Raw genomic sequence first — 23,263 nt, forward strand, 5'->3', positions numbered from 1 at the left:
ACAAGGCTTGATTCTAAACTCTGACCACTTCTTAAAGGCTTTGCTTAGACACCACCTTCTTAAAAAGATCATTCTTGCCATCATATTCACATTTGGCTGTGATCCCTTCCATCTCAATGTTCCCAACATAAGTAAAATCCTTGTTTCAAAAACTATGTCAGAATGGGGTCGAAAGTATTTAGTGAAATATCTTAGTAGGTTATAACTTCTTGAAAGCTGTGGCTTTCTTCTTTTTAGTTCAAAACCTAGATCAAGTATTAGTTCCACCATGAAATTCTTTTCTACAGGCACTTCATCATTCCCTTCTGTCTCCACCACATCCTTTTTAAACGTTAGTAACATCTTATGGAAAAATTCAGAGCCTACTTTTTGGACAATCTAATACTCTAAGCAGATGTACTTATCACATTGTATCGAAATGGCTGGTTTTGATGTTTATCTTCCCTAATAAGTTGTAAGCAATGCAGAAGAGCGGCCACAGCGCCTGGGTCTAAATCCCCAATCTGGTATTTAACAGCAGTGTGATTCTGGGCAAGTCACTTAACCTCTTTGTGCTTTGGTTTTCTTATCTCTAAAATAAAGATAACAATAGTACCTACCTCACAGAGTTGCAAGGATTAAATGAATTGGCCCAGTTAAATGCTGATCAGGAGAGAGTGAGCAACTTAATGTACTTTATTGTTCTTTGTATTATTATTGACAAGGACAATGCTTACATAGGCATAGGGCAGGTGTTTGTTGAATAAATAAGTGACTACATGAGGGAAAGTGTATACGATGGTTCTTTCTCACAGATTCTAAAGTCATAGACTGCCTCACAGCAATTAATATGAGGCTTAAAATAGGTGATCAATAAATACTTGGGAGCATGCTTTATAATATTAATCCAGTGGCTGGCAGGTTGAGAAAGAAAGAAACTAAATTACACAATGCATTAGGCTCATATAAAATACATGGTCACACAGGATTTTACATTAAGGTTGTGAAATACATTGCCCTTTTGTTTTAAAGCTCCCAGCTGGGAAGATTATTTAATTTACATGGTTGGTATTAACCAACTTTGGGCTTCCCTGGTGGCTCAGTGGTAAAGAATCCACCTGCCAATGCAGGAGGTGTGGATTAGATCCCTAGTCGGGAAGATCCCCTGGAGAAGGAAATGGCAACCCACTCCAGTGTTCTTGCCTGGGAAATCCCACGGACAGAGGAGCCTGGTGGGCTACAGTGCTTTGGTTTGCAAAAAGAGTTGGATATGAGTTAGGGACTAAACAACAACAAGCTCTCTCATAACATGGGGGAACTTCACAAGGTAGATATCAGCTTGGATCATGGGGGCAGCCAGAAACATGCAACAGGAGCTGAAGATGGACACTGAGATTCTGTGGTCCCTATGGGGTGGGTGCAGACTCCAGACTTGCCACTGGAGACAAGTGTAGGGAATCTTATAACTGATCTGGTCCATCTGTCCTCAGCAACCTGGAGGAAGTCTCCTGCCACACTGAGGATTTGGTAGAAAGACTGAATCAATGAATCCTTTTTTTTTTTTTTTTTTTTTTGAGGCTTTCAAGAAAGCAGATTAGGGAAAAAAGCTCTTTCGGCCGATTAATCAGGCGGGTATGGGGCTATTTCACAGTCCAGCAAACACGCATGCGCAGGTCAACGACCACGCTGCAAAAAACCAGGGGACCTGTTTGTTCAGGTAGAAATGCTTACACTGGTTGCTTCCCCTCCCTCCCGGGTTTGTCACTCAACTTTCCTAATTCTGCGCTGGAGGGTTTTTTTTTTCCCCCCTCCTCTCGGCTTTTTAAAGTAACATCGGTGGAGCAGCTAATGAGGCGGTGGAAACCAAGCTGGTCCGTTCTAGGTTGCTAATGACTCCATTCCCGGGAGCCTAATCAAAGATTTGTACATTTAATTGCTGTCAAGTCAGCTCCAACCACCTGCCATTTCTGCAGCACCTGAGCTCGTGGCTCGGTAGCCCCTGATTCTAAATGAATCCATTACCATTTCTAGAGGCCAGAAAGCCAGGCTGCTGGGCAACCCTGAAGGAAGTTTATCTGGGATGGCAGGGACTACAGACACTTCGGAGAGGTGTCACTGACCTAACTGGGTCCGCAGTGGAGGAAATGGTGATTTACTAGAATCAATTTCTCCTGCTTCTAGCAGTGAGGGATAGGGTGGGTGTGGTGAGGATGGAGGTGTTGAGATGCTTTTATCCTTAAGGATGACTTAATTTCCATCCCCAGCACTGTGGTTGTGTCCTGGATCAATATTCTCTGGGGATGCTTTTCAATTAAAATAATAACTGTTTTATTCTCTTTCCAAATTCATGTTGTCATTCCGCTCTGGGCTTTTGTGGTGATTTGAGGAAAAAGAAAGCAGTTACTCTGGACCTGAGTTTAACCTAATGATGAAACAGGTTACCTTATGGGGATAGAAATTAGTTAGAAAAGAAAATTTTGTTTAGCCATTGTTCTAATTGCAATAAGAATTCTTTAAACTCATGGCCTACATACACTCTGACTTTCACCAAGAACTTGATTGGCTGCGCCTACCAGTAGGTAGTGAGAAGGAGCCACTGAGCCTGAGAACTTTTGTATGAAAAGAAGGGCTTGGTTATTTTCTTTACCTTCCCATCACAGGCAGGCATATCATGTACAAAGGAAGGAGACGTAACGGGCCGACCAAGGTTGGACAGGTACAGTGTTTTGACCTATAGACAAATAGTCCCTCCCGTCTGAGAACTCCCTCAGTTGGAATATGGCTAATTGCATTTGAGATTTATTGTCACTTTGGGTGAACGACCATTCTAGCCTGTTTAGGGCTGAGGGCTTTCCCAGTGTTAAAACTTAGAATTCTACACAAAGCGGGACATGGTTCCTCCCCTCTCCCTTAAGCAGAATCTGCAGCAAGAAAGGCAAATTGTTCATTCAGATTTACAAATAAAATGAAGGTAAATACTGTCAGGCTGTAAGCGCTTTTTCCATACCCTTGCCAAAAAAAGAGGGAACTAAGGTATTTAGGTTGGTAAATATTCACTCATGAGCCCTAGCTTGTCTTCAACAAATACTTGCTCTGGGCAACTTTAGAACTGGACACACTTCTCATTATTGACTGAGAGTAAGGAGGTTTTCTTTTTTATTTCTTCAGGAAAGAAATTTGGTAAACTTGACCTGATTAAAAAAATAATAATAAATTAGGAGACCAAAATACCTCCATCATTTCACTGCAGCCTAGAGCTTCTCCTTGATCTTGACTTGAATTTCTAGCTTAGCCTTTGATGGGCAACCAGTTGATGTGGTAAAGATATTGTCATGACTAGCTATGCCTTAAGGCTCTCTGTTAACTGTTATTTTCCCATATTTATTTGTTTTCCTCCACTTTATACTGTTGTCACCGCGCTCCAGTCAAATGCACACTTGTTTTGATTTCCTCCTTACTGCTTAGTCTATTTATATCAGGGGACCCTGGAAAGTGTGCAAGATAACCTGACCAGAAAGCTAAATTAATTCCAAGAGCAAACACCATAGACTCCGCCAATCAGATGGGAAAATATTCATTGTTATTCACTTACCACCCCAAATCTTTCCCCAGAGTGCTTGAAATCACAGACAGGAGGTTCCTTTGCTCTTGATTCCTTTGAAATTTGAAGATAGAACAAAAAAAATAATTGCTATCAATCTGACAGGACTGAGGAGGGCAAATATGTATATATGCATGTGTATATACTTTCATGGAAAAATAAAATTGGCAGTCTTCTTGATGGAAAATTCCATGCCCTTTGGGTTGAGAATCTTGCAGGAGCAAACACAGCCTGAATACAGGATTCCTGGTTCTGTTACCTTCTGCTTATCTTGCAAGGCTATCTTTTATCCAGGAATATCTCTTCTCCAGGAATACCCTTCCTTCCCTGGCTAGAGCCTCTTCTACCCTGGGCTGCTCTGATCTCGCCTTCCTCCATGGGGCAGTTATTTTGCATCTCTGCTTTAGCCCTTATTACATAGACTTGGGGTCATTTGTGTATGTGCTTGTCTCCCAGTTTGGCTGCAAACCTGTTGAGGTCAGGATCCAGCAGATATTCCTAGTGGGTGCCTTGTCATGGCCCCACCAGTGGGTGCTCAGTAAATGTTTGTTGATCAAATGCCTGGGTCTTATACTTGAAACAGTTTTGGTGATGCTAGGCACAGCATCACCATTTGGCTGATCATTTCTGCAGAATTTAGCAGTGTAAATAGGATTGGGGCCAAGTCAAGAGATTCTTAGCATTCTGCCCTTGTAACCTACAATCTGGGCCCAAATATCCTTAAAGGTTAAATTGGCCACAGCTTGAGATATGGGATTAAAAATATAAGGTTGAGAAGCTCTATTTTCTTTATTTCACTTACAGTTAGTGCACTTGCTTTTCATTCCTGACGGTCCCATAAAGCCTGTGTGTGTTAGTTGCTCAGTCGTGTCTGACTCTTTGCGACCCCATGGACTGTAGCCCGCCAGGCTCCTCTGTCCATGGGATTCTCCAGGCAAAAGTACTGGAGTGGGTGGCCATTTCCTTCTCCACCCATAAAGCCTAGAGCTATGGGAATTAAAATGATCAGAAAGCTTGTCGTTCTCACCACTTTCTTTCTCCCTCCCTCTTTTGCAAACAAGTGGGAAGGCTGCCTTCTGCTTTGCTATGAGAGAGACAGACTGATTCTGTCCTAGAGAAGCATTTATTATCACCCTGCAAGCCCTGCCAGGAATAATAATCAAGATGGTACCCTGTGCCCTGGAACAGAGAGGTCTCTGTTCAGCTCAGCCTAACTCTAATGTTTGCGCTTCTACATTCATCTCGCCCAAGTATTATGGCACATGGTGGAAGAAATGGAGAATATTCTTCCCTGGAAACCTTGACCAAATTGCAAGTATATCTCACTTTACCCAAGAAATATGGTGCCAAAGAGCTACACTGAAAGTCACCTTTTTTTAAAGAAATCCAGTGCTTGTTGAAAATGCATGAGAAAAAGTTTGCATTTAGTGGAGGTGTTTATGAATACTTCCAGAGTTACATCTCTGCTAATGGAATATCGATTCATAATTTCTCTTCTGTGAAAATCCTCATTTTTTACAACATGAGTTTTCTCCAAGTGGGATGTGTAGGAACGGTTGAGGGTTGGTGCTGTGTGATTATTAACAATGATTAATAGGTCAGCATCCTTTAAGGTTCTTGAGCTTTTGGGCTCGAGTTTCCCCTCTGTTCTGCTGCCTCTCCAGGGTCCTGTCCCCCAGCTCACCCTGATAACAAGGGAAAAAAACAAAAAAGAAGAGACGAGAGCCTTTTCTCCATTTCCCTCTAAAAGCGTGGGCTTGTTGGCAGAGAGTAAGGGGAATAGTTGAGAGTGAAAAAAGAGAAATGGGAGAAAACATCACCCCCAGAATGTAGGGAAGCACCAGGGTGGAATTAAGCCACCTGAACCTGAGGAGGGGATCCAGTGCGACTTGGAACAGAGAACACAATTCCCTAGCCCCATCCCATTCCTGGGTTCCCATTACATCACTAACCCCACGGTCAATGTTTCTGGGCCTCCGTTTCCCACATGGGCACTGGGTGGAACCCTGGAAGGGCTTCAATCAAGAGCATGGTATGAGTGTGCCATATGTTTGGTATGACTGTTGCAGAACCTCATGGGATTTGCTTGTTCAATTAGGCGATGTGCCAGAAAGAGAGGAGAGAATCTAGTCAGGAGATTTAGCTTATCAGCTGCCACTGCAAGAATTTTCCTAACATTCTGACCCTTCTGAAAATTTCCAAATCGGTTCGTAAGCCAACCCAAACCATGATATGGTCTATATCACTTGTGCAGTATACATAGCAGCCGGATCTATGTTACCAGGAGGGTATATGGAAGCTGTGATGTATTTCCTGTTCTTTCCTGTGGGTGAGTCTAGTGTTTCCAGATATAGAAACAGAACTCCCGAGACCCAAATTTCTCTGTAGGTGCCCAACTGCCCTGCACCTCCGCTAGGTCACCCTTGGGAAGTTTGTAGTAATAAATCTCTAAAACATCCTGGGAGATTTGTAAAGACTCCTGGACACCTGGCTGACAAAGGAAAGGCCAGACAGTTCACCTCAAAACTGCAAATATCCAAGTGTTTTCAAACATGTAATCAAAATACCAGAATGCCATCCTGAATACCAAAATGCCATAATACCATCATGCCTACATAATTGTAAATTAGATGCTTGGTTTCATGGAGCCGTAGGTCAGTATTTTAGACAAAATCCTGACATTTGCTTTATGTCTCTTTTTTGGAAATTCACCCTCATTTTTAACTATACAGTGAGAAAAAGGCTTTGATCTGTCTCCACCAGTTTTGCTTTTTATTTTGATGATGGGACTCACCTCAACGATGTAAGAGCTTGAGTAGCATTTAAACCTCCATCATCACCACTGCCAACCCACCAGGCAACAAACAAATAAGCACAAAGTCAGAAGCTCTATGGCCCAGCTCTACCATTCACTGTCCTGCTGGGATCTGGCTCAGTCATATTCCCCCAGCCCTAGCTTATTCATCTGTACAACTGGAATGATGACCCCTGTCTCAGAAACTTCTTAGAAGATTCAGAAAGATGCTGGGTCGGAAGCTCTTGGAAGTTGCATGTATATTGCCTCATATTTTTGCCCATAGGTTGTACAGGCACCTGCCCTTTGTCCTACAGGAGGACCAATGAAGGACGTGCACCCACACGTACCAAGCTTGGCTCTTACCCTGGCCACCCCTTTGCCATCCCAAGTTACACTATCAACAATCCTAGGATCAGCAAGTTTGAAGTGCTGTTCCCACATGCACCCTCTGTGGTCTCTCAGAACAGCAATCAGTTTGCCTTGCTGGGTCAATGCCGTCCAATCCTGACTTCATTTAGATATCAATTTATCATTCTCAGTGGAACACATCTACCTGAACACTGGGATTAAGAGGAGAGTAATCTCACCTAGTCGCTTTCTTCTTTTTACAAAAAAAACTCATTTAAAATGATCTTTGGTCAAGTTTATTGAGTGTAATTTACATATACTAAAATTTACTCTTTTTAGTGTAAAGATCTATGAGTTTTTGGCAGACACATTTCTTGAATGACCACCATGATCGATCAATATGCAACAGTTCTATCACCTCCCAAAATGCCTTGTTCACCCTTTGATTGTCAATTTCTTCCCGCTTTCCAGCCCTGGCAACTATTGATTGGTTTTCTGTCCCTATAGTTTTGCCTTTTCCAGTACACGCATACTAAGTCGCTTCAGTCGTGTCCAACTCTTTGCAACCCTATGGACTGTAGCCCACCAGACTCCTCAGTCCATGGGATTCTCCAGGCAAGAATACTGGAGTAGGTTGCCATGCTCTCCTCCAGAGAATCTTCCTGACCCAGGGATCGAAGCTGGGTCTCTTATGTCTCCAGCAGTGGCAAGTAGGTTCTTTACCACTGGTGCCACCTGGACCTTTTTCAGGGTGTCATGTAAATGCAGTCATTAATTATGTAGTTTGGGGGGATATGGCTTATTTCACTGAGCATGGTGCATTTGAGATTCATCATGTTGTTACATGTGTCAGTAGCTTGTTCCTTTTTAAGGCTTCATAGTAAGCAGTCCAGGACATGGTGTACTTCAATTTCTGTATCCATTCACCAGTTGAAGGACATTGAAATGTTTCTACTTCTTGGTGATTATAAATAAAGCTACAAACACTTGTGAGGTATTTTGTAGGTACCATTTGGCTTTAAGAAATGTATTTGAGTTGAGTTCCAGATGAACATTCTGGGACTAAAAGACATGGGGGCCCCTTGGGGAGAGGTGAGACTATATTCCCTTCACCGGTCAGTCAGGCTCAGACCTGTAAGCTAAACATGGGTTAGTTGGAGCTGGAGGCTGTTATTGTTTTTGTTGAGGACATGTGTCAAATAGAAATTAAAATTAACTCTATTTTCCTGAGCCCCTAGGGACAAGTACAAGTATATGGTGGCAACTATGAGTTTAGTGTGCCTAAGGCTATGTAAGAGGTAAAAGAATATGTCCCTGGAGCTGGCAATTCCCAGGATAGGTCATCTATGTGTACTGGATGAATTATTTTTCGAATCATGGGTAACACCTTTTAATAGATAAAGAAGAATGTAGGGCCTGAGAGTAGGCGGTTTATTAACAAACTTCTTAGGGTCATTCAGGTTGAATAAACTTTCTTTGCCTAAATTAGGGGACTTGTCTATTTCATAATGATAGACCAGATTGGTAGAGATAATCCTAACTTCCTCCAGTTTGAGAAAGAAACAACTCTAACACAGGAAGAGGGGGGTGATCTCACACCTGGGCTTGTTAGGGAGAATGTTACACCAAACAAAATAACATTTTCTATTTCTATGTGAATTCCACTTTTTTCCTAATCACAACAAAAAATGTGATTTGTTCATGAGGTCAGGAAGCATTGGTGGAACTTCCTCAGGTAGATCAAGGGCACAGGGTTTCAGGCAGAGTAACGACATTCTTGGAAACATGGTGGTGTGAATTATGACCGAGTGTTCAGGGAACTCCCCGGAAGTGGCTCCTTAGGGCTGGGACTTGCAGTGGGAAGAGTGACAGGCTGAGCATGAGACACAAGGGTGGGGGTGGGGGAAGGGCGTGAAGCTGCAGCCTCAGATGTGTCACAGGGCTTTAGTGTAGGGCTTACAGAGTTAAGTCTTGCTTCCATTTGGGTGGTGAGCCGTACAGGGTGAGATTAGAGACAGTGATTCATTACTAGTTATTGCAATAATTCAAGAAAGAAGTGATACAATTTGGGGGACAGAGAGAAGGTACCAGATTCAAGAGGCTATTTTATCAAGACAAACCCATTTGGGTTTGGTTACCAACTGAAGGGGAAATGGAGAGACGTGTGGGGCCTGGTTTCTAAGTGGCTGATCAGTGGTTCTATGAGTTAGAATGGGAGACATAAAAGAAGGAGCTAGTTTGAAGAGGAAGAAAGACAAGACTGGCTTTAGATCGGCCATGGAAATGACTAGGAACCTACTCTGGCTTGATATAAGGAAGATCTTCCTAACCTTTTGATGTGTACAGAAACGAGTTCACCATCACTAGGAGTATTCAAGTAGAGGCCTGCACAACCCTCTGTCAAGGTTGTAAAGAAGGTGATTCCTGTATTGGGCTAGAAGCCAGGGTAAACAGCCTTTCAAAGATCTTCCAGCTTTAAGAGTCTATGATACTATAGGAGTAGCAAAGAAAGGCTGTTTATTTCAGGCACTGTGATATCTTCTGACAGATTTGAAATTCCACTGTGAAGTATACCATGAAGCAAAAACAAGCAGGAAAAAGAGAGTGATAAGTGCACACTTTTTATATGCGTATTGATAGCTGTACATTTACTTCATGCACATTTTTTATGGGAGGCTGTTTATATCCAGAACTTTAGTCGCTGTTTTAACAAGTCAACGTCCAGCGTTTGACGTACTTGTCAATGTCGGGTGCTGTGATATAGCCAGTTCTATGTACTATATAGAATAGCCAGTGATATAGGCAGTGTTCAGAGGTGAACCATGGAGATGAGAGAAGAAGGCTCTCAGTAAATATGTGGTTGTATATGTGTAAATAAAAAGAAAGGACCATGATTCCTAACTAAATGATTACTATTTTCCATTTAGCGCAGTATCTGTTCTATTACCACCTAGCAGTCATTTATAAATCTTTTGCAAGGCACTGATGCTGAGGAGAGTTAAATATCAATCTAAGTATAACATCAGTATGTAAACAGATTGATGAATTGCTAGATTGCTAGGATATAAACCATATGGAACAGCAGGAACGCTCTGAGGAGCTGAGGATAATTTTAGCATTTCATAAAATCCGAGGATGAGACCAGTTGATTAAACTTGCCCATGCTATTCTGCTTTTACTCTCAAGGCTACATAGGACAATTAGCATCTTGAACAGCAAAATAAAACTTGCTAGCTTGTTTCCCCTCTAAGGATTAATGGACCCTGTGGGTGTTGGTGCTAGAACACACTGTAGGGATAGATTGGGAGGGGTTGTCACCCTGGGGGCAGACTGTGTTATCTGTTCCCTTAAATGCTGTGCACAGATGGCTAAGGTTCCAAAACATTTAGAGGATCTTCAGTGCAAGAAAGATGAAGAATCCATTGCTTTTCATGTGGTGGGAACCAGACTAGAAACCAGGTTTCTCCTCTCTCCATTCTGAGCCCTTTTTGGGCAATTATGCTAGCTTCACAAACTGCATTCAGCAATGGCATTGTATATTTCACAGCTTGTTGTGATCAGGAGAGATTGTCTCTCTTTCCTGGATTCTATAAGTAGATCTTTCTTCCTTTCCGATTGTGGATGTAGTCAGCCTAGGCCTGCTGGGGTGGATGGAATTAAGTTGATAGGTCCTGCGGATCCTTTGAGGAGTTAAGGAATTTCAGGGTAATTCCACGCAGTCCGAGAAAAGCTGAGAATTAAGCAATCGGGACAGAATTTAAGCCCAAGAGGCAGCCAAGGTGGAAAATGACTTGAGCCTTCACTGAACTGGAGTTTGGCAAATCTGACCAGAGCTACCCAAGAAGAGAAAGTGGAGTGTTCAGAGGTGAACCATGGAGGAGATGAGAGAAGAAGGCTCTCAGTTCAGGCTCAGAAGACCGCAGCCACTGAGCCGAGGAGGCTGTGGGTGAAATTGATAAGGCTGCCTGCCAGGCTTTCCTGGCATGCTTACCCGGGGAGTCAGGGCAAGTGGTCTCCAAGCACATAGGCAATCGGGCTAAGCTGCAGCTCCAACCTTGCACCTTCACTTCCAGGGAGCTGCTGGCAGAATGGTGGAGTGAACAGCATCTGGATGAGGAGGGACCCCTCCTTTCCAGGAGGAGGACAGGACAGCTCTGGGGAAGGCTGGCCCCACCACTTCCTGGGGGCAGGAGAGGGCCCAAGAGGAGCTGGGCTTGGCGCAGCCCCTGCACATGTGACTCCAAACCGGCCTTCTATCTCCGAAGAGAGAACGTAGGAGGAACCCTGGAACGTGCCTGGAGCCAGAGTCATCATTTTGCGGCCCTTCTAGTCCATTTTGCAGAAGTGTGCATTCTTTCCACGATGTTTAAAAAAAAAAAAAGAATGAGCGTGCTCTACTTTCAAGTGTTACTGTACTTTTCATCGGGGACAATCATAAATGCCTCATGTATTAGATGTGACCATTTATTCTAACTTCACTGGGTAGTGATTCCGCACAGTCTTTCCAGAAGTCCCTAGAAAATTCCCTTGCCAATCTTCCAACACGTTTAACTACCTGGGGCTCAGGGAGGGATCCTCCTTGCAGCATCCTGAACTGGACTCAAAGGAACTATCATTTCTAAGAATGAGTATATCAAACAGGGGTAGAAAAATGTATGCACATCACCTTGAGTGGGATGTGTTAGGGCTTGGTGTGAGAACTACCATATGAGGTTTTAGTGAAATAAAAAAAATTATGAATGTATAGGACAGAATAGGCTTTGAGTTCAATGGACTGATTCTTGTTCTCTAAATGGATGGGTAAGGGAGGAAGAAGAGGGAAGGAAGGGAGGGGAGGGTGAGGAGAGAGAGAAGAAACTGCAGCAACATAAGACGCTATCCTGAACTTTGAGACGCTAAAACCGACTGCACTTCCCAGAGGAAGTTTGTCAGTTTCACTGACTGCCGGATATTGGTAAATTGCACGTACCATAGTTAGAAGCCATCCTGGTTTTGTCAGCTGCCCCGCTAGGTGCGTGACCTTTGGCAGACGCAGTGTGTATTTGCTCCCGCTTGACTCCCGGTGGCAAGTCCACTTAGATAAAGACCTCCTCTCAAGGCCATCTCTCCACTGATGACCTCTAGGGCGCCCATGCTCTGCTTTCCTGCTTTGAGATCTTTCTTGTCAAGTACCCCTTATCACTGGGAAAACTTGACCTTCAGCACACAAAGCGTGCCCTACACACAAAACTGAGGGCAACAGAACTTTCTGACTTTAAAGTCAATCTGGCTTTGCTTAGCTTTGAACAGAGCGTTTGTATTTTGAAACTGTTTATGAGAAGTCCTCTGAGCTCTGACCTGCAAACACAGATATCAAGAAATGCTGGGGCCAGAGTGTCCACATGGCTGGGATAAGGACAACTGAGTTGAAGAATAATAAAACTTTTCACTGATTGCTTAGGGTTTTGAATTCTCCAAAGGCAGTCCTTTCTGGTCTTTGGCCTTTGGTCCAGGGAAAAAAAAAAAAACAAAACAAAACAGAGGCTTCTGAAATAAAGTATATTAGTCTTCACCTGGCTGTTTGCCAACTGTGAGAACTTAAGCATTCTGCTTTGCTCAGGAAGCTAAGTTTTATCAGATGTAGTAGGGAACATCTATTTCACAGGATTGCTGAGAGGACTAAATGAAGTAATAAATGCTTTCTAAGAGCTTCCCAAATATTTTATGTCCTCCCCCATTTTACAGATAAGAATACCAAGGTCCAAAAAGGTTAAATAACTTATCCAAGCTGGGAAGACATATTCAAGAATTAAGGCCAGAGGAGGTGGTCAAGAAATTCCCATTAAAATCAGATTTAACATCATGTTACTATGATTCTATCTATCTCCCTCAGAAATTTGCCTTTGGGGCTAAAAGAATCATGGTGCTTTTTAATATTTTCACAAATTATTTTAGGTTTGATTTTCTTCTCTGAGGCATTCTTGGAAATAAAAGGGACAAAGAACCCTGTTGCATTTGTTCTGTGGTCCTTGTAATATAAAAATTATAACAGAGCTAACCCCCAGTGATGGACACAAAGTCAGGAAAGCATGAACAAATACAGTCCAATAGTGTTTTGCAAATAGCATGTGTCCAATAAGTATACGTCGATTGGGTGTTTAGAAAGATCAGTTGACTGATATTCTGGGAGAAGGCCAACAAGTCTTGGAAAAGAAGACAGACATTTCATGTCGCTGTACGTGCCCCACCCTGGAGGAAGACAAACAAGCACGGTTATGTCCGCAGGGCTGGGGTCAATGTGACACTAAGAACTACAAAATCGAAGCGGTTATTTTGGCAACCAGAGTCCTAGACACTCACCACGGCACTAGATGATGTTTATTCCAAGGAGAAGATTATTATAATCTATCTCTTGGATTAAGTTTTTCCTATTACAGGAACTCTGTGTCAGATTCAGCTAAAATAAACTAATGCGAATACTGCCTTACCAATGGAGTTGCCTTTTCACTTTCAAAAGCCCACCTCCATATTTACACATTGCCTTTCTGGACTTGATCCCCAGAACAACCACGTGGAATAAATAGAGCAAGTATTTTTATTTGTGATCTTTACTGAGGTGGGGCTGGGGAGCTTGTGTATCATGGGTTCATCTAGCAAGGTGACTGGTACGTGTGTGTTAGTCGCTCAGTTGTGCCCGGCTCTCTGTGACCCCATGGACTGCAGCCTGCCAGCCTCCTCTGTACATGGCTGGTATATAATGGGTCCTTAATGAACAATAATTAATAGCCATCACTGAGTGTTGACCATGTGGCAGACACTACTCTGAGCTTTTCACATACGTCTTTAGGGGGAGTTAGGCGTCATCGTGATGAGCATGTGAGACGGCCACTCACTCGTAGAGTGACCTTGGGCAGGTTACTGAAGCACTTTGGTCTTAGTTTCATTGCCCGGAATACGAGAATAATAACTGGGCTGACCTCATAAGGTTATTGTGAAGATCATCTGAGCTGATGCAGCTGAAGCCTTCGGAGCAGGGCTGGCGTATCTGAATGCTCAATAAATACTGACTAGTATTTGTCCTTATCCCAGTCACTTCTCCAGTCATTGGTGGAACCAGCATTGGAACCCAGGTTGCCTGGCTCAACAGCCTGGGTCTCTGATCCTTATTTATTCGGAATGAGTAACCAGAGTAGTGAAGAAAGAGTCATGCAGCAACACAGTGGCCCAAAGCCACGTTTCCCATCACTCAGGCTACAGTTCCAGCGCCAGATGGAGGCGGAGCTGTGGAGAGTGCGCAGGCGCGCTGCGGAGGAGGAGGCGGGGAGGTCCAGGCACCCTCTGGGTCCTCAGATAACCCCTCTCTCCAGGCTGCTGATGTGCTTAGGACCGCAGGTATCAGCCTTCTGCTCTTTGGTGGTAAAAGGCTGGATGCTGTAGCGTGCTGAGGTGGGGAAAAGAACTGAGTGAGCTCAGAAGTGCTCGTAAGTGGTAACAGGTAACTCTCTAGTTTACAAAGCACTTTCACGTTCATTGTCTCACTGGATCATTGGGCCAACCATGTGACATAGACTATTGTCTCCAGTTTTGAAGCAGCTCAAGCGCAGAGACGTTTTGTGAACTTGTCCGAGTGTTAAGGTTGGCAAAGCCCAGAGCCCAGCCTTCCAAGCAGGGTCTTCTCACTCCAGATCTCATGTTCCCATCTGGACAAAATATTTGACCCGTTCCACTGAAGGATCTTTGTCCTTAGCCTCATTAAAAAAAAAAAAAATTATTTCATGATCTTTCCACAGTGTTGATTTTGATCTTCTTGGGAAAGTTTCGGTTTGAACCTTTTGGAAAACAGAGAGTATGGAACAAGATGAATTCCCAGATCACCTCCACAGCCATGGTCTCTGTGATTCTTTTCCAGAATTTTATGAAATTAATAAAATTATTTACTTGGAATGCCTGGTGCAGGAACTGTCACAGAAGCTGTAAAGAACCATTTATTGGGGACTGTCTAATCATGTGCTGTGATTCAAAAAAAAAAAATTATGGGAGAAGGAAAGGGGGCATAGGGAAGTTTATTTCATTCACTTTATATGTTATTGTCTTATTCTGATGATCTTTTATTTCAAAACTTCAGTCCACAGCAGTTGTCCACATAAAACAGTGCTCTCTGGATCCTCTGTGATTCATCATGCTTCTTTTCCTCCTGTATCTAGAGATTGTTTTTCATTTTGAACCCAATTGCTGCTTCTTTGATTCTGTGGCAAACCGCCCTCCTCAGCCGTGTGGTATAATTACTTCCATGGCAATGGGCTGAAGTTAGAGACAGGCCATTATGTGAGGCTGCTGGCTGAGTGGAGAGACCAGAGCTGAGAGTTCCTTTTAACCCGGCTATCCTTAATAATGGCAGGACAGAGGTAGAAAATTACTGGCATGATAAATTGCTCTTTTCAATAAAGGCTTTGTTCCTATCTTTTAAAAAGCTGTGCCACACTGAGAAAATTTCTCCACATTTTTAATTGTGGATCATTTTGTGTAAGAAAAACCTCCCAGTGAAAATGGTCTAATGCAGTGTGCTGAGTTCGGCTTTGGTAAGGCTCCACACGTCGTCCTAAAGGAGTGCATGAAAGCACACACAAGCGATATTTGCTTTTACCTAAAAGTGTACATGATCGTTTGCATCAAAAGCAATGTAGGAGACGGAGGAGTGGAGATTGGCCCCTAAACAGAACGCCTACTTTTTTACACACTTACAGGAAAGAATAGGGGTAAAGGAAGTGGGGTGTGCTGCCACCAAGCGGTGAGCCAGGTAAGACAGGTGACTACCAGGCTCCTTCACTTATCCAGAAGCCAGCCTCATCTATCCGGAAGAGAAGCAACAGTTAGCAAAAAGCAAAGCCTCCCCCAGTGCCACAATTAGGTAACTGCTAGGAGAAGACACATTCTGAAGCTTGTGTGCTTTACTCAAAGAATGCAGACTCAGAACCTTGTCTGTGCTTATTTTAGGCGTGATTCTAACAAGCTTGCTTTCAAATCCCATAGCATATTTGAATCAAGGGACTAGAGTGGGAAGAAGAAATGAAAGTGAATAGACTGGGTATTTCTGTCATATTTATTTTATTCTAATAGCAACCGATCTCAACCAGCGTTACACTGGTGTGTAATGGACTCATTTTAAAGATGACGAAACAGATTCAGAGAAGGTCAGAGAGCCAGTAAATGGTAGACTTGTGCTCCATGTGTGGGATTCTGTGACCCCAGGGCTCATGTTCCTTCCTTTTCTGCCCCTAACCTTTCTAAAGACAGGCCCTCTAAGAATCCCTGATGATCAGGGCAATGGCAGGAGGCAAAAGAGAATCATACTTAAAATTTACCACACCCTGAGACTGTCAAGGGCTTCCCAGGTGGAACTAGTGGCAAAGAACCCCCCTGCCAATGCAGGAGACATAAGAGACATGGGTTTGACCCTTGGAAGGTCCCCTGGAAGAGGGCATGGCAACCCACTCCAGTATTCTTGCCTGAAAAATCCCCTTGGTCAGAGAAGCCTGGCAGGCCACAGCCCATAGCGTCACACAGAGTTGGACCCAACTGAAGTGACTTAGCCTGCACACACAGGACTGTCAAGTTCAGACGGAAAGCGTCTCATCCATTCCCAAAGGCATCTGTCTTAGAGGATAGTCATCATGACTTTGCATCTTCAAGAAGATATTCAATCACTTGCAGCCCTCTGAGCATAATTAGTAGGGAGCTCCCTGAGCAGAATGTTCTCAGGGTGATCGAGCTGGGGCTTCGAGTGCAGCCCTGCCTTTCCCTAGCAGTGGGAGCTTGGTGGTATTACATCTCTTCCTTGTGCTCAGTTTCCTCATCTGCAAAGTTAACATGATGATTATACCACCTACTTTGTGGAGCTAGTTTGGAGAATTCAGTGAGGCAATTTACATAAATAATTAAAGCAGGACCTGATGCTTGGTAGACATTATGTACCCAGCATGGACATTCCAGCAATTTGAAAGCTCACGTCTTTTAAGGACTAAATTTGGGTTCTTATTGAAATTGTTTATTATTCATTCATTCATTCAACCCACACTTATTAACTATGGATACATACTATAAAGGGCTTCCCAGGTAGCTCAGTTGGTAAAGAACACACCTGCCAGTGCAGGAGACACAAGAGATTCAGGTTCAATTCCTGAGCTAGGAAGATCCCCTGGAGGAGGGAATAGCAACCCATTCCGGTATTCTTGCCTGGAAAATTCCATGGACAGAGGAGCCCGGCAGGCTACAGTCCATGGGGTCGCAATGAGTTGGACATGCCTGAGCTCGCACATACACACATACACAAACACACATACTATAAGCCAGTAGTGGGTAGCCACTAATTAAATAAATATAAATAAGCTATCAGATCAGATCAGATCAGATCAGTCACTCAGTCGTGTCTGACTCTTTGCGACCCCATGAATTGCAGCATGCCAGGCCTCCCTGTCCATCACCAACTCCCGCAGTTCACTGAGACTCACGTCCATCAAGTCAGTGATGCCATCCAGCCATCTCATCCTCTGTCGTCCCCTTCTCCTCCTGCCCCCAATCCCTCCCAGCATCAGAGTCTTTTCCAATGAGTCAACTCTTCGCATGAGGTGGCCAAAGTACTGGAGTTTCAGCTTCAGCATCATTCCCTCCAAAGAAATCGCAGGGCTGATCTCCTTCAGAATGGACTGGTTGGATCTCCTTGCAGTCCAAGGGACTCTCAAGAGTCTTCTCCAACACCACAGTTCAAAAGCATCAATTCTTCGGCGCTCAGCCTTCTTCACAGTCCAACTCTCACATCCATACACGACCACAGGAAAAACCACAGCCTTGACTAGACGAACCTTTGTTGGCAAAGTAAAGTCTCTGCTTTTGAATATGCTATCTAGGTTGGTCATAACTTGCCTTCCAAGGAGTAAGCGTCTTTTAATTTCATGGCTGCAGTCACCATCTGCAGTGATTTTGGAGCCCAGAAAAATAAAATCTGACACTGTTTCCACTGTTTCCCCATCTATTTCCCATGAAGTGATGGGACCGGATGCCATGATCTTCGTTTTCTGAATGTTGAGCTTTAAGCCAACTTTTTTACTCTCCACTTTCACTTGTATCAACAGGCTTTTGAGTTCCTCTTCACTTTCTGCCATAAGGGTGGTGTCATCTGCATATCTGAGGTTATTGATATTTCTCCCAGCAATCTTGATTCCAGCTTGTGTTTCTTCCAGTCCAGCATTTCTCATGATGTACTCTGCATATAAGTTAAATAAACAGGCTGACAATATACAGCCTTGACGAACTCCTTTTCCTATTTGGAACCAGTCTGCTATAGATCTTTCCAACTAGGATCCCAGACATGTCAACAGAAACTACAGTGATTCAGAAAGGCCAGGGAAGCATTTCTGTGGGGACACAGATATGGGAACGCACATCCTACCTCCACTCAGAGAAGTCAGAGTGGCTTCCTGGAGGTGACGGTCATGGAAGGTGAGGAGGAAAGGAGATTCCAGTGGAGGACACAGCCCGTACAAGCAAAGACTCAGACAGAAAAAGAGCAGGTGATTTTGCGTGTTGGGGTACAGGGTGTGGCTGAGGGGGTGCAAGCACATGAGGCTGAGGAGGGTAGCAGGGCACCCAGGAGGGGCCTTGCACTGTGGGTTAGATCCTAAGATGTGTCCTGTAGTTTGCAAACTTCTTTTGTTTTTTTCCCCAAACAAAATCTGCTGGCAAACATCAGCATGTGAAGCAGATAAAAAGCAGCATTTTACCAGGGACTGTTTCCCCTGGTGGTCCAGTGGTTAGGACTTGGTGCTTTCACTGTGGGGGTGTGGGTTCCATCCCTGGTCAGGGGACTAAGATTCCACATGCATGCATGCTTAGTCGCTTCAGTTGAGTCTGACTCTTTGTGACCCCATGGACTGTAACCTGCCAGGATTCTCTGTCCTGGCAAGAATACTGGAGTGGATTGCCATGCCCTCCTCCAGGGGGTTTTCCCAACCCAGGGATCAAACACACGTGTCTTATGTCTCCTGAATTGGCAGGGGGGTTCTTTACCACCAGCACCACCTGAGCCCCCTAAGATTCCACAGCGTGCAAAAAAAAAAAAAAGAGTGAATGAATAAATAAACAAATAAATACAAAAAAAAAAATTAGAGAATGCTTAGTTTGTAAGTTCAAATTTACAACAGTCACCGAGTCAACCAATGAGAACAATAAGAAGATATTGAATCAGAAATTTAGGGTGCCTTTGATATGCTCTTCTGGTCCTCCTGCTCAGTTAGGTTTTCATCTTAGACTTTAGGCTGGTTGCATAGAGTGCAGCCAGACTTACTCCCTTTGCTATAACAGTACTGTAAGGGTGATGCATCCTATCTCTGGGGAGGACCTCTCCCCGGGAAACTGGGGGTTGACTATAGAGGATTGGTGGATTGGAAACCAAGTTGGCACCTACTGAAGGCTCTGGGCTTGCGTATGGAGCTGAATCATATATCCTGATGGAAACTTTCCCCATCCTGGGAACCATTAATTTGTCATAACCCATCATTTAAAAATTATGGGGTGTTTGGGACTTCCTTTCTCGCTCAGCCCACAGATCCTTATCCTGACACACAAACTGAAGCTTCTGAATATAAATGAAGGGGAAAATCCTTCCATCACCTCCTCCTGGAGCAGTCCTATGAGAACAAGCACAAGAAGAAACCATCCGCTCTGGGTTCCTTGTGGGGACAATAATTGTCACACTCCTTAGTCCTTGGGGCTGACTGCTGCTTTTTATTCTCAGAGTCCAAGCACATTTTGTTTTCCTCCTGGCAGACCGTGGGTGACCAGTGAAAATGAAGGACTCCTCCCAGCCTGGAAACTCGATGACTGGGTTCACCAAGGTCCAACCAACAGAGGCAATGGCCACAGTGAAGTGACAGAGGTCCTGCCGCTGAGGATGAAAAGCAGCATTGCCAGTGTTTTACAAGCAGGGCCAAACTTCCAGGCTGCCTCACTCAACATACGAGCATCTTTTTGTTTCCCTGTTCACCGTAAGGAACTATGAAATGGAGGGTGAGAGAGAGAGGGTCAAACGTTTACAAACGTCACTCAGTTTTACATCTGAACAATGAACAGCGATGCCGGGACCAGGTGGACAGTGAGGACGAGGGAAAGGATGACAGAGAAAGAGGTGTTTCAAGGCCTACCCCCCGAGACTTCCTCCCGTATCCCCCTCCTGGTGTTCCAGTGCATTCTGCTGATGAATTTAGATGGTGATGTCTACTTTTAATTTTATCTGCAGAAAGAAGGGAAAACAGAGCTAGTGAGACATTTAAAGGCAGTCATCTGGGCCTCTTACTTTTAGATAAGTGACATACCCACATCATTTACTCTTGATAAAGACTCCCAAGGCTGCTCATTTGCCAAAGACATGTGGCTTTTAAACCATGAAAAGTTTGAGAGGTTGCCAGAGCAAAACTCTTCATTCCTACTTGTGGAACTCCCTTCAACACACACATACACACACACAGTAATTTTTGCACCCATTTTTATAGATGTCACCCATCGCCTGTGCTTCCATCCATTGCTGTTGCAACATCTGCATGTCCATATGTTGTGACATCAGTCTAATTGGCTCCTGCCAGCTCTTCTGTGTTCCCCACACACCCAGGGGACTCTCTTGGTTCACCCCCAGGCCCACTGAACCTCCAGAGGATTCCCCCTGGAGGAGGAAGGTCACTGGGATGTGCCTGGAAATTAGAGCACAACGACCCAGCCCACGGGATGAGGACATCTGTCTGGCTGCGCTGTTCACTCCTGCCCACGACCTCACAGAGGCCTCAATGGGATCGGGCAATTAATATGGTCAGGATCAAATGCCGCCCAATTTAATTCAATTACTCTTCACCTCGAGAGAAAATACGGTTATTATAGTGACAGGACCTGGGTGAGGAAGACGGGCTTCCGGCCAACAGTCTGCCCACACATTGCCAGGCTGCAAGCGGGGTGCAGAGCAGGGGGTATGAGGAGACAGGGCGGAGTGCGGTCTGCTGTGGATTGAATGTCGGGGCCTGACTACCCAGAGGCAGCTTTGCTGACGCTGTGGGCGTAACTGTTACCGAGGAGAAGCCAGGCTTAGCTGTTACATGATAACTGCCTCATTCACCAAATCCCAGGGAGGAAGGGGTGAAGTAGAATGAATGACAGCGGCCAGCAGAGAAAAAGGAGCCATTTCCCAAGGCTGGGCTTCCCAGGTGGCTCAGTGGTAGAGAATCTGCTTGTCAATTCAGGAGATACAAGAGATGTGGGCTCGATCCCTGGGTTGGGAAGATCCTTGGAGGAGGGCATGGGAACCCACTGCAGTACTCTTGCCTGGAGAATCCCATGGACAGAGGAGCCTGGTGGGCTACAGTCCATGAGGTCACAAGAGTCAGACATGACTGAGCACAAACAAAACTTCTTCCCAAAGCTACTATTTTAAGGGAAATTCCTTATTTATGGGTCATAAGTCTCTATAACAAATTTGATCACCAAGAAGACCATGTAGACCTTAAATCTCTTTTTTTTTTTTTTAATAAAGCTTTATCTTGGGGACTCCCCTGGTGGTTCAGTGGTTAGGACTTTGTCTTCCAATACAGGAAGTGCAGGTTTGATCCTTGGTCTGGGAGCTAAGATCCATCATGCCTCTTGGCCAGAAAAACCCCAAAACATAAACAACATAAACCACAGAAGCAATATTGTAACAAATTTAATAAAGACTTTAAAAATGGTCCACATCAAAACAAAAATCTTTAAAAAAAAAAATAAAAAACTTTATCTTGCCCTAATTTGCCCTTAGCCTGCAGTATTCGATGATAATTCACACCACCATGTATACCACATGAACTGCTAACCAGCCACTGTTCAGTGCTGTTTATAGGGACAGCTCTATTTAACTACCCCCCGCCCCCCTCCATGAACTCTGTGAGATAAAGCCCTCCTTCAGTTCAGTTCAGTTGAGTTGCTCAGTCGTGTCCGACTCTGCAACCCCGTGAATCACAGCACACCAGGCCTCCCTGTCCATCACCAACTCCCGGAATTTACTCAAACTCATGTCCATCGAGTTGGTGATGCCATCCAGCCATCTCATCCTCTGTCGTCCCCTTCTCCTCCTGCCCCCAATCCCTCCCAGCATCAGAGTCTTTTCCAATGAGTCAACTCTTCGCATGAGGTGGCCAAAGTATTGGAGTTTCAGCTTTAGCATCAGTCCTTCCAATGAACACCCAGGACTTATCTCCTTCAGAATGGACTGGTTGGATCTCCTTGCAGTCCAAGGGACTCTCAAGAATCTTCTCCAACACCACAGTTCAAAAGCATCAATTCTTCGGCGCTCAGCTTTCTTCATAGTCCAACTTTCACATCCATACACGACCACAGGAAAAACCATAGCCTTGACTAGACGGACATTTGTTGGCAAAGTAATGTCTCTGCTTTCTTACCCCCATTTGGTGATGGGAAAAATAGGCTTGGAGAGGCTGAGTCACCTGCCCAAGATCACCTGGCTCGTAAGGGACAGAGTGGACTCCAGTCACACCTGTTGATAACGAAGCCCCTGTTCATGACCATTATTCCAAATTTCCCCTTGGTTTGAATCTTTCACATGCTCTTTTTTTAAAAGAATTTTTTTTTTATTTTATGTAGACCATCTTTAAAGTTTTTATCGAATTAGTTACAATATTGTTTCTGTTTTATGATTTAGATTTTTGGCCCCAAGGGTGTGGAACCTTAGCTCCCCCACCAGGGATTGAACCTGTGCCCCTCACCTGGAAGATGAAGTCTTACCACTGGAACACTAGGGAAGTCTCTGACTCTCCCACATCTTCTTTGCCTCTTTTGAATGTACACACGGCACTGGAGAGAGGTCCTCCCTAACGCTTAGGGGCACATTGGATACTTGAGACCCTATGTCCACACAGAACCATGTCATCATTTCTTAAACCAGCATCGTGGGTTCAAATCCCAGCTCTGCCACTTGCTAGCTGTGTAACCGGGAATTCTCGGTGTATGGGCTTTCACCTGTAAATGAGAAAAGGTATTTCCTCCTAAGGTCGTGAGGGAAGCTGACCAAGTCAACACACTGAAAATGGTGCTTGGGAAAGGTGTTCAGAAATTGCCAGCTATTATTATCATGTCCCTTGTGAAAGCAACTCATGTAAAAATTGGAAGCAAAGGAGGTTTTCCTTGGTGTTCATGGATTTGCAATACACGCGGTAGTCAGGCTTTAGCTGGCACTGTGGTCATGAATAGTCATACTGGCCAAGAAGCCCTGCCCTGATCAGGGTGGGGGATGGGGGTGGGGAGTTGTCCCAGGAGACTCCTTAGCACGTTCATTTTGGAATCAAGTGAGCTCTTCTTTTAGCTTGATCTCCTGTCTTAAGCACTAATTGTTTTGACTCAGAAACATAGCAGGAGGGAGAGATTGGACAACTGGCCCCCTCCCTTCCCACCACCCCATCTCCAGGCCACACCAGGTAACAGGCACGGGCTCTGCCTTTCACATTGCCTCTGGGAGGAGGAGGACTGCCTGGGGC

This window comes from Bubalus kerabau, chromosome 12 (assembly GCF_029407905.1).
Source record: "Bubalus kerabau isolate K-KA32 ecotype Philippines breed swamp buffalo chromosome 12, PCC_UOA_SB_1v2, whole genome shotgun sequence".
NCBI lineage: Eukaryota > Metazoa > Chordata > Mammalia > Artiodactyla > Bovidae > Bubalus > Bubalus kerabau.